The sequence below is a fragment of the Dermochelys coriacea genome, chromosome 13 (genome assembly GCF_009764565.3).
Source record: "Dermochelys coriacea isolate rDerCor1 chromosome 13, rDerCor1.pri.v4, whole genome shotgun sequence".
Taxonomy (NCBI): Eukaryota; Metazoa; Chordata; order Testudines; family Dermochelyidae; genus Dermochelys; species Dermochelys coriacea.
The window spans coordinates 21,237,242-21,255,932 of NC_050080.1; the positions used below are offsets into that span (position 1 = coordinate 21,237,242).

General features: G+C 45.4%; 1 long non-coding RNA gene across 1 annotated transcript in view; it reads right to left on the reverse strand.

The window, feature by feature from the left end:
• Nucleotides 1-2,055: 2,055 nt before the first annotated feature.
• The window catches only part of LOC122456387, a 75,320-nt gene continuing 58,684 nt past the window's right edge, over nt 2,056-18,691 (reverse strand). Inside the window, exons 2-4 of the long non-coding RNA XR_006275305.1 lie at nt 8,967-9,015; nt 4,405-4,534; nt 2,056-2,203 (exon numbers count right to left, since the gene is read on the reverse strand). This is a non-coding gene — a long non-coding RNA (uncharacterized LOC122456387). The remainder of the gene's footprint in view (nt 2,204-4,404; nt 4,535-8,966; nt 9,016-18,691) is intronic.

Genomic DNA, 18,691 nt, shown 5'->3' on the forward strand with positions numbered 1-18,691 from the left:
TTGGAGGTTTTTAGGAATAGGTTGGACAAACAACTGCCACCAACCTAGGGATGGTCTAGGTTTATTTGGCCTCACCTCAGCTAAAGAGGTTGGACAAGATGACATTTTGAGGTTTCTTCCAGACCTACATTTCTATGATTCTGTGTGTTCCGGGGCATGGTACATTACCCCAAAAGGATCCAGCCCCAGGAAACCATAGTACAGACTCTATAATGGAACACAGGGAGGAAGGGGTTAACAGAACAGCCTCTCCAGAGGCAGAATGCACTAGGCATGGGTTCAGGCTCCAAATTCAGAGCTTGAAACAGAGATGGGCTCATGCCTCAACAATTCACTCCAAAACAAGTTAGGCTTTTTAGATATATATGATTTTTAACCTCATGGCATTCCTTTATCCAGCCAACTAGCAGAAGAGACATAACCAGCCAACAGAAAATTTAATGTACAATGTAGTTCTCCCCTGGGAGCCAGCTAATCCAGCCATCAGTCAAAACCTAAGCCACCATCCAGCATTACATTATTTGAAGAGGTAGCTCAGAACGCATCAGAGTGGAGGCTGCATTGCTTGTCTCCACAAACCTCTGAGAAAGGGCCTATCTGAATGGGAGAAGTGTGCAGCTCTGGACTGAGGTCACTGCCATTTTATGTTTGGAGTGGGGATGAGGCTTCCTCCATATAAGACATACCACTCCTCACATAAACCAGTGGGCCAAATTCAACCCTTCTGTGAGTGCTGACCTGTGCATATTAGAATTTAATTGGACTCATTATGGATGACATTCATGTTGTGAACTGAGCCCGAGGCCCTATTCCAGGATGGGGCTTTTTCTAAAGTAGTGGAAAGAGGACTTCCTACTATTACTACTACCTAGCTTACAGTATTTATCAGTAGGACTAAAAGCGCTTTACAAAGGACATCAGTATCCTTATCCTCACTGTACAGATAAGGGAAACTGAAGCACAGGGAGGTGCAGTGACTTGTCCAAGATCACAGATTGGTTAGGAAGGGAAACTAGCTGCTTGGGCAAGTTGACCTAGTACAGACTATGGGCCCAGGATTGCTTTTCTGCATGCTCCCATGATTAAGGAAAAGTTTTGTATTATTTCACTGTTCTGAAAGAGAGCAGTGGGGCATCTCATGTCAGAGATCTTTGATTTCTGTTTAGCATTTTTTGGGTGGATCTGTGCTCTGTGGCATCTGTGTTGCCAAACCATATTGTCAATCGCTTTGCAACTGCCTGTGATACCCAGTAAGACAGGCAAAATGCATCCAGCAGGGACATCATCTCTGAAGTACCAATGCTCCAGTGGAATATCAGAGGAATGCCACCATCTTCTGCCTCTTTAGAGTTTAGCAGGGATTATCAGAGAATAATAATAATAGTACTTAGCTCACTCCAACAACCAGCTGATTCAAATGATCCTTAAGTGCCCTTATGTCCAAGTGAATTGCACCTGATTTTTTGCCCAGTTCTTCAAACTTGGAGTGGAATGACAAGATACATGGGCCAACATTCACGTAGGGATATTATCAGGGCCTGTTTATTTTGGTACTCAGAGGGCTGATAATCTATAGACCCTGAGGGGAAAAAAGTCAGCATCCTCATTGCAGATGGGTTTTCCTTTATTTTTCATCTGCATAGGCTCTCTTGCTGCCCCCACCATGAATCTGGTTTTGAGTTTCATGTTCAAACAAAATCAAAATCTTGAAGCCAAGCTCAGCTAAAACCCATCAAGTTTCAGCATTAAGAGCAAATAAAACCATGGATTTCACATCATTTCAACACAAAACTATAAATCAACCCACGATTGGCTTGAATCTTGGCCAAGATTTGACTGAAAGGTTCATGAACCTTAAAGAATCTTTTGATGAGCCTGGTCTAAGATTTGAATTTATAATGAAACCCAAAACCAGTTGAGCTTTGTAAGTTTCATGTAGTTTCCGGTTTTTCACACAGCTCTAGGGACATAGCTATATTGACATAAATCTAGTGTTATTTTCAAGTCAGTAGAATTACTCTGGATTTATGGTGGCATAACAGAAATCAGTCTTACCCTGGAAAAAGATTATTTTTAATCTTTGCTTTCTGTCTTGATAGAACTCACCACGTAAGCGTTCTGAACCTCCGTTCAGACTGTAGAAATGGAGTTGCTGATAGAGCGCCATCCACAGAATTTATCTGGAATATCTGGGTCTCACCATCTGTGTGGGAAAAAAAGGAAACTCAAAACCTCACGCTTTAATTGATCAAGCTAACTTAAAATCAGGGAGTCTCAATGAAGCAAGACCAAGTGTATGCCCTCCGCTGCGTGAGCGATCCTCTTCCCTGCTGGGTCTGAAGTGTATTAATACCTGCATGGCTTCACCCAAAATATTCATTAATGAGGCTGTCTCCTAGGCCATAAGTCTGCCAAAAGGGACAGAAAACCAGCATGCTTCATCCACAAAAATAGGAAGGCCAATAAACTGAGGGTTTTTAAAATACAGATGTGCCAAACTAAAGCAGAGGGCTGCAGCGTGCCCTGCTTTCCGAAGGCTTGATAAATGTTATTACAACTGTATTTGTGCATCACCCCAGCCCCAAATGTGGCAAGTCAGAGTTTGTGCTTCACAGAGAAGTGCTATGGAACATGAAGGGCCAGATTCTCCTCTCATTCACACTAGCCTGATAGAAGTAAGCAGTGTAACTCCTTTGGCGGGAGAAAAGGAGTACTTGTGGCACCTTAGAGACTAACAAATTTATTTGAGCATAAGCTTTTGTGAGCTACAGCTCATTTCATCGGATGCATTCAGTGGAAAATACAGTGGGGAGATTTATATACATAGAGAACATGAAACAATGGGTGTTACCATACACACTGTAAGGAGAGTGATCACTTAAGGTGAGCTATTACCAGCAGGAGGGTGCGGGAGACAAGGGGGAACCTTTTGTAGTGATAATCAAGGTGGGCCACTTCCAGCAGTTGACAAGAATGTGTGAGGAACAGTGGGGGCGGGAGGGGGAATAAACATGGGGAAATAGTTTTACTTTGTGTAATGACACATCCACTCCCAGTCTCTATTCAAGCCTAAGTTAACTGTATCCAGTTAGCAAATTAATTCCAATTCAGCAGTCTCTCATTGGAGTCTGTTTTGGAAGTTTTTTTGTTGAAGAATTGCCACTTTTAGGTCTGTAATCGAGTGACCAAAGAGATTGAAGTATTCTCCAACTGGTTTTTGAATGTTATCATTCTTGACGTCTGATTTGTGTCCATTTATTCTTTTATGTAGACACTGTCCAGTTTGACCAATGTACATGGCAGAGGGGCATTGCTGGCACATGATGACATATATCACATTGGTAGATGTGCAGGTGAACAAGCCTCTGATAGTGTGGCTGATGTGATTAGGCCCTATGATGGTGTCCCCTGAATAGATATGTGGACACAGTTGGCAACAGGCTTTGTTGCAAGGATAGGATCCTGGGTTAGTGGTTCTGTTGTGTGGTGGGTGGTTGCTGGTGAGTATTTGCTTCAGGTTGGGGGGCTGTCTGTAAGCAAGGACTGGCCTGTCTCCCAAGATCTGTGAGAGTGATGGGTCGTCCTTCAGGATAGGTTGTAAATCCTTGATGATGCGTTGGAGGGGTTTTAGTTGGGGGCTGAAGGTGATGGCTAGTGGCATTCTGTTACTTTCTTTGTTGGGCCTGTCCTGTAGTAGGTGACTTCTGGGTACTCTTCTGGCTCTATCAATCTGTTTCTTCACTTCAGCATGTGGGTATTGTAGTTGTAAGAACGCTTGATAGAGATCTTGTAGGTGTTTGTCTCTGTCTGAGGGGTTGGAGCAAATGCGGTTGTATCGTAGAGCTTGGCTGTAGACAATGGATCGCGTGGTGTGGTCTGGATGAAAGCTGGAGGCATGTAGGTAGGAATAGCGGTCAGCAGGTTTCCGGTATAGGGTGGTGTTTATGTGACCATCGCGTATTAGCACCATAGTATCCAGGAAGTGGACCTCTTGTGTGGACTGGTCCAGGCTGAGGTTGATGGTGGGATGGAAATTGTTGAACTCGTGGTGGAATTCCTCAAGGGCTTCTTTTCCATGGGTCCAGATGATGAAGATGTCATCAATGTAGCACAAATAGAGTAGGGGCATTAGGAGACGAGAGTTGAGAAAGCATTGTTCTAAGTCAGCAATAAAAATGTTGGCATACTGTGGGGCCATGCGGGTACCCATAGCAGTGCCGCTGATTTGAAGGGAGAGGCATTGGCAATGGAGTTACACTGATATGAAATGGCTGTAAGTGAGAGGGAAATCAGGCTCACAATGTAAAGGCCCTAGGAATCACAGGGATCTGTAATAGAAGGTCCTGTGTATAAAGGGAGCTGTATGAGTTTGAACCCAGTGGGCCAAATGCTGATCTCACTTACACCAGGGTAATGTCAGCCATTTCAATGAAGTTGCATTAATGAATTGCCTTCAGTAGAATTATTCTGGATATACGCTGGAGCAGTATTTGGTTCAGTCCCAGCTGCTGTTCACTCCTGTGCCAGGTTTTCCCTGCAGTAAGACATTAAAGAGCAGGAATGCCATGTGTTTGCTTACTTTGAATAAAAATTTCTGACTGTAAAGGTTAAAGTACTGGCAGGAAGCTGGAGCTGTTTATTTATCCATGGGCCTGTCACAGCCCAAGAGGTGTGATGTGAGCACAACTGTCCCATTCCGCTGCACTCAACCTGTGCCAAAGCTAAACTCCAGTGCTCTGCAGAGCACAAACAGGCCACTTTCCTACCCACCCATTCCAGCCGAGTGGTTCATCGCTTTCTCTTCTCACCACCAACCTTGCAGATACCAGAGGAGTCCCAGCCTAAGCGTGGGCTGCCAGATCCCCCTGTCTTCATTTAGATCCTACAATCACTCCAGCAAGCTGAGTTGCTTTTGAGGTCCCTTCATGTAAGGGAGAGAGAGTTTCCATGAATAGGGTGCCCTGCCCACTCCACTCAGAAGATGAGTGCATCAATTTGCCATGTTCCTAATCCCACTCCAGTCTAAGAATCGCAAAGCCATTCACTCATTATGGGTGATGACCCTCTTCTCTTGGGCATGACTGACAAGAGAATCAGGCACTATAAGCTATTCATAAGGGCAACTAGGTCTAGCCTCGTTTTTCTAATTATTGAATTAAAAGGAAGATAACTCATCCCATGGCAGCCTATATGTTGGCCTCCAGTATGGATGCACTGAGGCGTCACAAATGCTGACCAGTTGTCAGCATATGAAACCCACCACTGCAATCGCTACTAATTGGTCCTTTCATTGGCAGTCTCCACAAAGAGGCCAAGCAATGAATGGACCATGGAGAAGTGAGCTCCTCTCCTGCTCCTGGGGAAGTATCAGAGAAGTTAATTGCTGATGCCCATGCAGTACCTGTTCTGTGGATAAACAGAGAGCTTCAGTTTCCAGAGAATCAGACCAGCACCAAACACGGACCCTAATGCTCTAGAGTTTGTTTAGAGTATGAAACAAAAAAAAATAAGAGTTGGGACTTCTGAGTTCTGTTGCCAGCTAGGACTGTGATTCACTTTGTGCCCTTGGGCACGTCATTTAACCTCTCACTGCCTCAGTTTCCCTATCTGCATAATGGATCTAAATCACTTCTACCTCATGAGAGATTTGAGGCTTAACTAGTAGGTGTTAGTAATTTTGGCCAAGTGACTGGTTACCCTCAAGTGTTGGGTCTCTGCAGTGTGATTCAAATGGGGGTTGATACAGGATTTTGCAGGGCTGCCACAGAACAACACACAGCACTGTAGTTGCTCTGCAGGACATGATGCCATTTCCCACAGACTGTGTGAATTTGCCATCGTTTTTAGTTGATGCCATTGTACATATGGTATCAACCTATGGCATAATATATTCCGGCTGCAGGTTCGAAGCAGTCTTTACAGTGTCTAGAGTTGTAGAGAGGTGGTTACGGTTCAGGACTAGTTGTACCTTTGATCTCTCTCAGTCTTTCTGTGGGTACCTTTTCAAGTGACAGGCCCTGTACCTTCACTTCTCTCAGGATGGGATTCCACAGCTCACTCCACTTTTAAGCAATGGCAACCATGATTATTTTGCAGGCTCAACTGTGTTTAGTCACCTGCGTGGATTCTTTCCACAGTTGTGACCAGTAGGTGACACAGTGACTCGGAGCAGCCTCTTCAAAACCAAGTGTTATTTATTTATCCATAGGGACATAGCAATCAGAGAACTGGGTTCAAACAAAAAAGGACTACACATATAGCCGTACCTAAAGCTTACCATTTCCTTCAGGATTTGGGCAAGCCCAACTTATCCCAGGCACCACTACACTGGGGACGGGGCTCTGTCAGCTTTCTCCACATTCTGCCTCTCCACCTCTATTCATCAGGGCTGTGCTTTCTAATCGTTCCAAAGTTTTTTGACATTCCCACCTGAAGGTCCATCCCAAGCTAAGGGATATGTGCAGCTTGGTCAAAGACAAATTTCAGACGCCCCGTGCAACAGTGTTGCCACCTCCAGAGTGCCCCTTCATGGCATGGGGGGGGCGGCCCAGTATCAGTTTCCCGTCACCAGTCTCTTAGAAGGAATCATGTGGCTCAGCCTTTTGGCTGGGTCACTCTGAGTATCCTGAAAGAGGGCTGAACTCTGAAAGTCCAAACTAAATATCGTCTTCAACAATAGTCCCAACTTAGTTAACATAAACAAAAGGTCTTCTACCCCTCCTGGGCTTAACTCGCAGTTCTTCTCACTCTTATCAGAATGGTGACTCTCTCGGCTTTTTCCCTGCTGGGAATCCAAGAACAAGATAAACCAAAAAGTGCCTACCCCAGTCTCCAGCTGAGCCCAGCCCCTCCATCCCGAATGTCTGTTTTCCTGCTCTCTATCAAGTCACAACTCCCAGGGCTTCTGTCTGCCCGGGCTGGTTACTCCAAGCCTTCCCTTCTTGGAATCCTTTTATCCCTTGCTATCTCAGGGTCTCCTACAGGAAACTTCTTGCTCTCTACAGTTTCTGTAGTCATCTGCTGCCCCACTCTTCCTTTCCACTGAGGCCCCTCTGAACTAAATATGGTAGAATCCCAGTTGAGTCACTTGAGCCCTAATAACAGGACCTTCTTCATTCTCCCCAATGTGGGGAGATGAACTAATTGTGTCACAGGTGGGACTTGGCCTATCTCTTCATAAAGGGGCCAGGAACCATGGAACACTCTGACATCTGTATTGTCAGTTAAATACTGGTATCCAAAGCTATTGTCTGCCACGGGTTGAGCTCAGATAAACAGAGGCACACATAATAGTCATAAAAATAAAATAGATCTCTCTCACATTTGTCAAAGGAGGACCAGGCCATGCAGTTACAACACTATGTCTGAAAGACTAAGAGGTACCATTTATTTCCAACTTGTCCTCTAGTCTAGATACACATACAATACTCACCTAGGGGTATTACATCTGCAGAAAGCCTGTGCTAGTCAATCATTTTCTACCACAATCATTTAGTGAGGATAGGACCTGCTGTCTCTCACAAACCTCCTTCTATCAGTCCTCCAGGACCTGACAGATATTTTGACCTTATTCTATCCCTTTGTTCAAATTTCTGATCACCAGAGGTGACTTGAAAGAGTTGTTGTAGATTTGGGGTTTTTTTAAAAGCAGGTTACAAAAATTAAAGGAGGTTTTTCAATCCTGTCATTGATCTCAGCTGTTGTAAGAGCTGTGCGTGAGGGTGTTCTCAGGGGTCGGCTGGACTAGGTGCACAGGGGAGCTCTGGAGAGGACTGGCATTTAGACTGAGCACAGAAAAATGCAGAAAAAAATTCACAGGAAAATCCAGATCTTTTTTGTGAATATTTTTGCTGAAATTTCAAATGTTCAAAAAGCTCCAGCCACTTGAAAAATAGTAACAATTGTTTTGTGAAAATTTTTTGGAAAAAAAGTCTAAATTTTGAAGTTTTTTGACAAGTCCTGGTCATTGGTATTTATCATCAAGCTAAGATGGCTGCCATTTGCTATAGCTCACCCTGGCATTATCTCCTGGTACTGCAGATACTAACAGGTTTCAGAGTAGCAGCCGTGTTAGTCTGTATTCGCAAAAAGAAAAGGAGTACTTGTGGCACCTTAGAGACTAACAAATTTATTAGAGCATAAGCTTTCGTGAGCTACAGCTCACTTCATCAGATGCACGAAAGCTTATGCTCTAATAAATTTGTTAGTCTCTAAGGTGCCACAAGTACTCCTTTTCTTTTTGCGAATACTAAAGTAGCTTTCTAAATTGTAAGCTGTAATGCTTACTAGTCACCCCATCAGTCCCTGGGAGTAGTTTGCATGTTATATTTATAAAGTGCTTTAGGATCCTTTGAGATAAAAAGTACTACAGGCATGTAAATTATTACGTAAAACATTATTATCTAGCATCAGAAATTACTTCTCTAAGGCCCATTCTCTCTCTCTCTCACTCACCCTCACTCATTCAGCTTCTTGATCCCTATCTGCTATTCTTTCCTTTTCTCTTCCAATCTCGTTTCCTTTTCCTCAGTCTCCCATATCTTTCTCTTCCAGTGCCAAATTCCCCACTGCTGAAAGCGAGTGGGAGTGCACTGAAGAGGAGCTGCACTTGCTTGTGTCACACATTGACTAAGTGTGTTGTGTCCCCTCTCTAATGGCTGATCCAAATGGAGGATGAGAGCCTACTACTGCTACAAGCTAATTGAGTTCCTCCTTTAACTCAAGGGGCAGAGGTCTGTGCTTTGGAGATGTTTAGAATAGGTTGGGAACACGTACTACTGAAACCCCCATGTGTACAATAAGCGTTCCTCTGACTGCACCATTACCCAGCAAGTGACATTTCCCTGCATTTCTGCCATTCTCCAAGGCAGTGCTCTTGAAAGGGGTATCAGTGAGTGACTAGTTTGTGTACTCACAGGTCTAATAGCAAAGAGGAGACCAAATCCCTGGATCCAAACACCACTGACCTTCACAGGCGTTTCGTCTGTTTCTGAGGTTTGTAGTTTGAGCTCATCTCTAAATAGACAGAAAAGAAAAATCACTGAAAATAAATTTTTCCATATTGATATTACTAACCTGCACTTACATGGGAACTTTCATCCAAAGGGCGCAAGCTTTGCAAAAATGAGGAAATATTATTATCCCCATATTACAGATAGGGAAACCGAGGCAGAGAGATTAACCAACTTGCTCAATCAAGGAATTTATGGGGATAAGTACGATCTGGAGGTGTTTAGGGCTAGAGTTATTTGGGGATGTAATGGGTATTTTAAAAGGTACCAGGAATATTCCAATCCTTTCCCCTATCTCTTGTCAAGAAGAGACCCCGAGTTCTAAAAGTAATTCTTATTATTCTCCTGCTTGTGAATCGTTTTCCAGAATTTTATTTCATTTTTTTCTGCTCTGTTTTGTGTACACACGCACAGAATTAGATTCTCTTCATAGAATATACTCAGCCCATTCTCTACATTATAGGCCACATTCTACTGTCTGTTATTCTGGTGTAAATCTGGAATAACTATCAAAGTCAATGGAGTCACACTGGGCATATAACAGTGTAAAGGATAGTGGAATTTGGCCACTGGGAGCCAGACACAAGGGGGAAGATTTTATATTTGGGAAGAAAAATCATTGGACTGGGATTGGAAGGTGATATCATTATTAAATGTGCATGTAGGTTTGGAATCAGGAAAGGACACTGTTTAACATAAGCTGACAAGTCAAGCAAGTATGCAAGAATGTGATCTGGGACTTCCCAGGCAGACCTTGCTGGAGCCAGGGCCGGCTCCAGGCACCAGCGTTCCAAGCAGGTGCTTGGGGCGGCAGTTAGAAAGGGGCGGCAGTTCCTCCAGTCATGGCGGGAATTTGGGGGAAACTTCTCTGTTTCGCCCGCTGCGGTGGCAAATCGGTGGCAGCTTCTTCCTTTTGCCGTCCATGGCGGCAGTTTTTTTCACTGCTGGGGGAGGCAAAAACTGTAGAGCCGACCCTGGCTGGAGCTCTGAGTTGGCAGGCTGAAAGGGACATGGCTTTAGGCTGTGAGAATAAATCGAGGTTTTTCGGGTGTGCTTTAGGTGAATGGACCCAATTCTGTTCCAATTCCAGAGGAACACTGTTAACTTAAGTGGGGATGGACCAAATTTACACCAGTGTAAAGGAAAACAGAATTTGATCCACTATCTTCCTGTGCAATTTTGTGCAAGTCTAGACAACTAGAGGTGTTTTTAATTGACAATTTTCTCACTCTATCAATAATTTGCCATACAATTCTGATAGATTGCTCAATCTGTTTAATCTAGCTATCGATCAGTCGTCTGGTATCCTGTTAATTAGGGAGATAAAAAACTGACTGGCCATAGGGAAGCAGAATCAGGAGTTGTGGGCTGAATACAAGGTGAGAAGTGAGAGGGGTTGTTATTCCTACCCTTACGTAGTGCTGCGAGGAGGATGGAGTGGACAGTATGGGTATGGAGGAACTCAGCCATGAAGGGTATGCATTCTGGGTACAGGATCAGAGCTCAGTTCCTGAGATAGCCTATAAAACAGGAGGCATAAGTAAAACACTACTTCTACTGAACATCTTCTATATAAAGCTAAATAGAGAGAACATGGATGGTTGGTTTGGTAAAAATGAGTGTTCAGTGAAGTTGGACAGGCAATGATATTGTACAGATGCAAGTGAAAGCAGGATTTGGCCTGACAATAGGGGGCACAGAAGTCAGCCAGGGAGGTCTCGAGGTGTTGACATTTTTATTATAATCTAGAGCAAAGAAAATCTCACTCCCACACACCCTGTATACACTTACCCTTTGAGGTCAAGTATTCTCCGTCAGCCTCTCAAAACACACACACACACCCACCCCACCTCTCTCTCTCTCAGCTTAGCATTGTTGTCACTGATAATGTTTTACTCTTATATGTAAAGGGATGGCAATAATTTTTTATTTTGAATAAAGGGTGATCAGCCTGAAAAGGTTGAGTAACACTTGCCCTGTGTGTGCAATTACCCTTTCACACACCATTAGGGCAATTATGTTTGCAAAAATGGTATGTACACACAAATGGCCGAAGCTGGGTATTTGCAAACACAATTATCTAGTCTGTGTATGCAGTCCCAGTACCTCCATGCTTAAACTTTGTTGAAAAATCAATCTCTGTAGGAATATTACATAATCCTTTATGCTTGCCTGTGATCTATGGTACACCCATAAAATGAGATATTTTGGGCAAAGGACTCCTAAAAATCTTATTGAAGTGCTGAGCAAAAGTAGATGCCTGAACTGTCTGCCAAAGTAATATTAGATTGAAAAAAATAGCTTTCAATCAAGGGAAACTCTGGGATCTGATAGGCTGCTGAATAATATTCATAAGCAATTTCTGCTCAAGTTATTCATCCATTGGATCATGTGTTGCTTAACTCTACCTCTCAGCACAGAATTTGATCCTAAATGAAGCCATTGGTGCACTTTCATTTGGTAATACTAGCACAGATCCACTTCCTTGTGCGTCACGTAGAACTATTGCAAACTCCCTTCTAACGCTCTTTGCTAAGATTTTTGGCTTGGAGAAGAGAACATGTGGTAGTGGCCCATCTACACAAGGATCAGTTAGGATTTACCCCCAGCTGGAAGGATGTGATGGCGATACTGTACTCTTGAAGCAGAGACAGCAGATGTTTGTCAAAAAGTAATCCAGAATCTGATGATATAATACAATGTTTCTCATCCCATCCACCAGGGAGTGGCTTGCTGCCTTCCTACACTGTGTCAGGGAGATCTCAGGGACCAATGCCAGTCCACGGACCGGTCATTGAGAAACACTGATATAATAAACACGACACGAGCACAGAATGCACCAAGTGGGGAAAAAATATACCAGAGACATAAAACACCCGCTCTTTGGAAAACCTCCCAGTAACTTACACCAAAGTCCCTGAGTTTCAGAGAGTTGAGAATTTAGTCCCCTTCTGGTCCCTTTGGCTTCCTGGCCATCAATGAGCTAGTGTAGATGTACTGTTTTAATAGTGGGGCCTTTCTCAGCATGCTCTCTTCTGACAGCTAGGCTTTTAAATCTGGGAGACTGAAATAACTGCTAGCCCACAATAGTCATTTTGCTGATGACTTCAGGAGGTTTCCACTCCTCTTCCTTCCACCTCAGAAATAATTTTGCTCTGGTTTACTACAGGCTTTTCCCTTTCTCTCCCTCCTGAGAGCGCAGAGCCTCCCACCAGCCATTCCAGAGCAGACAGGCTCCTCTGCATTCACCATGAACCACAAAGACATAACAATCAGGACTATAGTCTCACCCTTGACAAGGGAAAGTTTGCAACTTCCTTGATTGGAAGCATTTGAATCATTAACATCTGTCAGTCCTTTTAACAGGTGGCCCATGTCCCCCGCTCAGTTACTCCTCCTTGACATCAATGGCACAAGGGTAACAGAAGAATTTGGCCTATTATGTTACCCCTTTCAACAGAGTACATTCCGATGAACTACTCCGTTCAATAGCCACCCCCTTTGAGATGCAGCAGAGCGTGCAACAGGGCCTGGCCTACACCCTTGGATTCATGTCTCTTGCTGCTAATACTACATCATTTAGACCTTTCTTGGTAGGGTGATTCTCCAAGGCGAACACGTCTGAGTGTCTCAGAGGTCCCGTGAAGCCCTGGCACAGAAGAACCACAGCTGCCATGGACCGAAATGCATTGGGCCCCTCTGAGACACGCATGGATCCAATCTAGTATTGTTCTAAAGGGAAGAGGTGTGGTTTGTTTGGTGCTGTTATTTCAGGTCCTCGCTGCACAGTCCCCAACCCGGTGGCAATATTTCAAGAGCATACAAAGACTGAGTATCCCAATGCTTGACATGTACACAGGAGAATAAGAGGCGGGGGGAATTGTCTGGGGAAGGTCTGGGAAGGGAAGGCATTTCTAACTAGTTCAGACATTAGAAATTCCTACCCCCGCCCTCTGCTCATTTCCAAGCCCTAATTACCTCAGTGCTGCGAGGACCAGGCTGGCGCTGTTGGATCCAGGGGTCAGGCTGAGGGCCAGCAGTGCTCCAAAGACAGCAGTGATGTATTTTGACAGGTCTTAAGGACACCTGCTACTTTTGGAGACTTTTCTCTTTTGCTAGTGGACCTTAGAACAAGTGTGTGTGTTGACAGGGGAGATATCACTTGAGGGTGTTGAGGGGGAAGCAGGAGGGAAATCTCCAGAGAACATGTCAGGAAAGATTTTTCTTGGCTACTTATCCTATTATAACTGATGGACAACTTATCTAAATGGCAGAGTCCTCTCTCCTCAGTACTGGGGCCTACTTCACCGCACTCAGTTTGGTCAATATTCTCTTTTATTCCATAAAAAGCATTTTCAAACCAATTGATAGTTTTAATTTGTGGAGACCACACATGCTTGGCCCTTGTGTTTGTCCTGGATGGCTTCCATTTTGAAAACCCTGTTGGCCTCCTATCTATCTTTAGGTGCTTCCAGGACTCAGGCTTCCCCTCCCAGCCCTGTAATGCATGGGAGGGCAAGCGTACCCCTGTGGAACAGAATGTAGGATGGAACGTACAGTAGCAAAAACAAATCACAACACCTACGTTTCCAGCCCCTCACCCCCCATCAGAGAAACAGAGGAACAAAGTGGTTCTGGCCTAAGAGATTACTGGGCTTGGCACTAGGGATAGAGGCTGGCAAAGCAAGGCTGGCTGGAGTGGCTGCTGGTATATGCAATGGGTCAAATTCTGTTCTATTACACCAATAACTACAGAGTGGGCCACAACTCTTCTGGTGTAAGTGTGCCCAGTTCCCTTGACTTCAATGGAGCTCCGCCTATTTATCCCAGCAGAGGATTTAGCCCCATGACTCCATTAATTTTGATTGAGTTACTCCAGATTGATGCCAGAGAGCACAGTGTGGCCCACTGATGTTTGTTTTCTGTATTTCTCTCCCCTCCTTTCCCCATTTTCTATTTGTTTTTCATGCCTGGTTCCAGCTGTCACCTTGTTGGGTCATTGAACTTTCCTCTCCCCACTCTCTGCCCTCTTTTTACAGTCTCTCCCCTTAGCAGAACACAAACCCAGTAATGTTCAGGTTCTGGGGAGATTTTCAGACTCACAATGCTCCAGTGGATTTACAATCAGAGTCGGGAAGTCACTCGTCCCATGCTGCGATGCTGTGAAAAATCAGCCGCTGTAATTGACTTTGGTGTCCTCCTTGCCTGCTTTACAGGGGGCACTCTTTGGGCACAGGAGAAGTCTAAAATCGGTCCAGTGGCCCAGGACTGATGTGCTGTTTTGCAATGCCATTGGGGGTAAAACTAGCACATGTAAATCTACCCCAGCTTCACTCACACCTTGGCCTGCTCTGTAGACACACCCTTAGTTACTACTCCCTGTTCCTCTCAGGCTTTGTGTGGGGGTGGTAAATTTCACCCTGCTTTGGCCTATCTTGCCTCCTTTCGCTGCCTGGGAGTTATGCAACTTCATCCATGAGTGTGTGAAAAGTGTCTTGAGCTGTGCAAGCAAGCCCCATGGCTTAGAACACACAGCTTGTGAGACATGGAGTCAGACAAAAATCAGACACGTCCCATCACTGACGTGTGTCAGGGCCAGCAGTCAGGACAGTGGCACAGTGATATAGTCAAATTCCATTATTCTGTTTTTTTCCTTACTTGAGACCAAACTTTATTCTCCATTACCCCAGTGTCAAGCTGGAGAAACCTCCCACTTCCAGCTTCAGGCCCAAGGTGTTTTAATGGTTCACAGCCTGGATCCTGACCATCCCTGTTCTTCATTACCTCCTTGCAAATGCCTTTGGGGGTAGCTGGAAGGGTGCCCCCAGCGTAGGTCAGGTGAGTGGGAGGGAAGCAGTGTAGGAATCAGAGCTGGCAGAGCTGGGGGGATTTTGTTCCAGTGCCTTGGTTGGTCCATTTCCATCCAGTGAAATAAACACTTTCACATGTCACAAAATCCTCCTCAGGCGGATGAGACTTGGGAGCCTTGTTTCTTATTTTGCCTTCCTTTCAGAGAGGCTGCAGCCTACAGCCTGCCAGCACCTCTCTCCCAGTGGCCCCACGCGCACACCCCAACTGCAGGACACCACCCTTTCTTCCCTGCCGAATGCTTTTGGATCCAGGTTTATCTTTAAAGACTTATCTTTACTTAGCACCTTTCATCCTCATAGATCTCATGGAGCTATGCATTCTGCGCAAGCAGGGCTCACGCCCCACCACTAACATGTAGTCACCTCTGGGTTGAAACATAGCAGCTGCATAACAATGCACAGCAGCACTACACAGCAGGTTGAGACGTCAGGTATAATAAATGACAATAAATAATGAGACGTCAGGTATAAAATCTGATATCCGTGAAACAACTGAGAGAATGAAGGAGCCTGAATTTAAGTTAGATAAGGTGAAATGTGGCCAGGATGCCACAGCTAACACTCTACTCTTGTGGAAAATGCTGTGGCATCTTTAGTGACTACAGACAGGCAGGCCCTCTGGTCTATGACTCATTTGGGGACAACACTCCCCAGAACTCATGCAGAACTTTCCCAGAGACCCTCTTCCCTTTTCTCCAGTCCCAGAGACGGCCTTGGTCAGAAGGGGGTGTTTAACATTTGGTCCCATTGATTCTCCTTACAGACATGGCAGTCACTCCATACTGTACTGGCAAGTACAGTGGAGCTTATTTGTATGTTTCCTGCCTCTGCAGACAGAGAACTCAGAGCTGACCAAATATCCAACTCCAACAACACATGACCCAGTGTTGGTCTCTGCTTTGCTAGCCAACCAGGAAAGATCAGCAGCGACGCGCAGGCCATGGTATTTCTGAGCACCTTGGGGCACTGTAAATTCCTCTGAACTTATCAAGACAGGTGTAGCCAAGAGAAGCACCACCACAGTAGCACGAGACAGAGAACATGCAAGGGAAAGCTGCCCAGGGCTAACCAGGGCGTTAGCTGCCCCTAGAAGACTTGGAAAAAATCCATTCTTCTCTCAGCCAGGCTCTGAAGGCCCAAGTTGCCTATTACTTACAGTTGTATAAATCAGAAGACACTCCATAGCCTGGTGTAAAGCCCGTGTATGTGGAAGGAGAATCAGCCCTCCCATCTGTGTGAAAACAACTCGAGCTGCCGTGGTTTATTAATGCATTGCACATGCACTGGGGAGAACTCAGGAAAACCTCTAGGCCCTGATTCTGGTCTCACTTGACACCAGTTTTACCTCTGTGTAATTTCATTGGCCGTAACTAAGCTACCACTGATTTACACCAGCATGAGATCAGAAACCAGGCCCCTTGATTCTCTGGGGAAGATCTGTCCCCAACTGCTGTCCCTGACCAGTGGGTAACACATGGAGAATTTATAACCTAGCTAGAAAAGACAGACAAAGGCTGGGAGACAAAACCAAGGCACAGAGAGGGGAAGTTACTTGCTCGAGGTCACGCAGAAGGACAGTGGCAGAGCACTTCTGAAAATCTGGTCCTTATTTAGGTGCCCCAAAAGGTAGTTTTTAGAGCTTCATTTCAAGGCACCACAAAGGATCTCCTGGTCTCCGCTTCTCTCCCCTCCCCTTTCAAATCCTGTAATCTGGCAGATCCCATCTGTAAAATGTAAAGAACAGCCATCTCGTGGCAGAAAGACACGAGTCCCTGTCGTGGTTGCAAACTGGCTGCCACAGGCTCAGGCAATTAGTAGCCTAATGCTACCAACAGCTGAGCCTAGCTGCGGGAGGCCAACCCTGCTCCTGTGTGAACAGATGCTTTCACAGCAGCTCAGCTAGTTTTACATTGTAAATAAAAATAAAATAAAAACACTCTAATTTGTGAATCAAAGAAAAGGGCGTCTCCTTTCCACCCTCCCTGCATGGCTTGAAAGCTTCCAAAGCCAGTTCCAAGTCCCAGCCAAAGTTAAAGTAGCCAAAGTTTCCTTGGAAAGCACTAGTATCAGGGAAGACTGAAAGGAGGTGCTTGCACTAGTTAGTGTAGATAGCCATTGTCCTGCCAGCTATCCCCTCAGCTCGGCCTGCAGTAGCTCTGCGGTTTTGTAACAAGCCATGCTCATTGAGGCGTGTTAGTGTTGGTTGCAGAGCAACTGATTCCTGCAGACCTTTTCCCTGATAGCAATTTGCATGGTTTTGTCCAGGCTGGGCCAAATTTAGTCACATGCTTTTAAGCCAGGTCTCTCTCAGGAAATGCTCTAGTTCAAATACAGTGGCAGTGTAAATAGTGATGTAAATTACATGTTGTATCTAATTTGCCAAAATCCAGCAGTGAGCAGTAGTGTAACTTGCATTTGGTGGATGTGGAAAACGAGAGTAATTTACATGGTGCGACCCTGATTCTGATCTCACTGGTTGTACATTGGTGTGATCCCCTTTACTTCAAAGGAGCAAGGCCTGATTATGAGTGGTGTAAGGGAAATCTGGATTGGGTCCAGCAGGGGTGGATGAGAGGGAGTTGTAATAGGGAGAGCAACTATCAGGAGGGGAGACGATCAAGCACCCCATCACACATACTCTTATCTTACACGCTCCTCTTCATTGCTTTTCTTGCTGCCCCCACTTCTGATCCCCTTGGCATCCAAATGACACTTGTTCTGCAGGCTTATTCATAGGATGCAATCCAATTTTCTCACACAAGTTCAGAGAAATGTTCAAAGTAACATGAAGAAACAGTGCAACGAAGGCGCTTTGAGCTGCTAGCAACATGTGAGGCATGTAAGGTTTGAGGCAGGAGGTGCTGGAGTCTTGCATCCCTGAACTCCACAGCTCTGAGCCTGTGTGCTGGCTATGGTGGATACACATAGTCTCACAGCACCTCTTGGGGTGAAAGCCTAGCCCCACTGAAGTCAGCAGGGGTTTTGCCATTGACACCAGTGAGGCCAGGATTTCACCCTGAATGTTCATGGCTCAGATCTGGCTTCCATTGAAGCCAATGGAAAAAAATATCCTATTGAGCCAACGGTGCAGAACTGGGTTGAACCCCAAGGACAAATGAGGCCTGTGTAATAGAGCTCATGAAACTGCCACAGTAAAAATCTTTGCTCTCACAGTCCTCTCCTGGACCATTGAGAGCACCACAAAAACTTCCTACATCTCAGTCTGTTTGGCTAATGAAACTAGACCAGTCAGTTTCTGGCTCATTTGGATTCATTTAAGATTTTGTGCCCACCCCTTCCCCCTGGGGGCCTAAACGGCATGACAGCATCTGTTTACAGGGATGACTGTTAAAGGACAGAGTTCTGCTGGCCATGTACAGGTGCAACTGACGTAGGAGCAGGTACAAGGAGCACCCATGGTAGGTCTGCATAGCCCTGTGGAGCACAAGGTAACAGGTCGGCCAGTCCTGCTGGAGGTGCTTCCTATCCTAGGAGGTGCATGTTTGAGTGTGGGGAGAGGAGGATGGCCATGTCCCACTACCCCTTCAAAGTGCTAGCACGGCTGTGCTGGGGAGCTGAATCAAAGACGCACTCCCTCCAGTATCCCCATGGCATCGTGTCTTAAGCCAGCAACACTCTTGCCTCTACAGCATTTGGCTGGGGAACCTGCTTCCACGCCTCATGCTCCCTGGGCTCTTAAGAGCAGCAGTGTAACTGGTCCAAAGAATACATTTGCCATAGGGCAAACCAAAGCATGTGTTGCACTGGGCACAGCGATGGCCCTTTGGATGGATATCTGAGCAAGGTGTA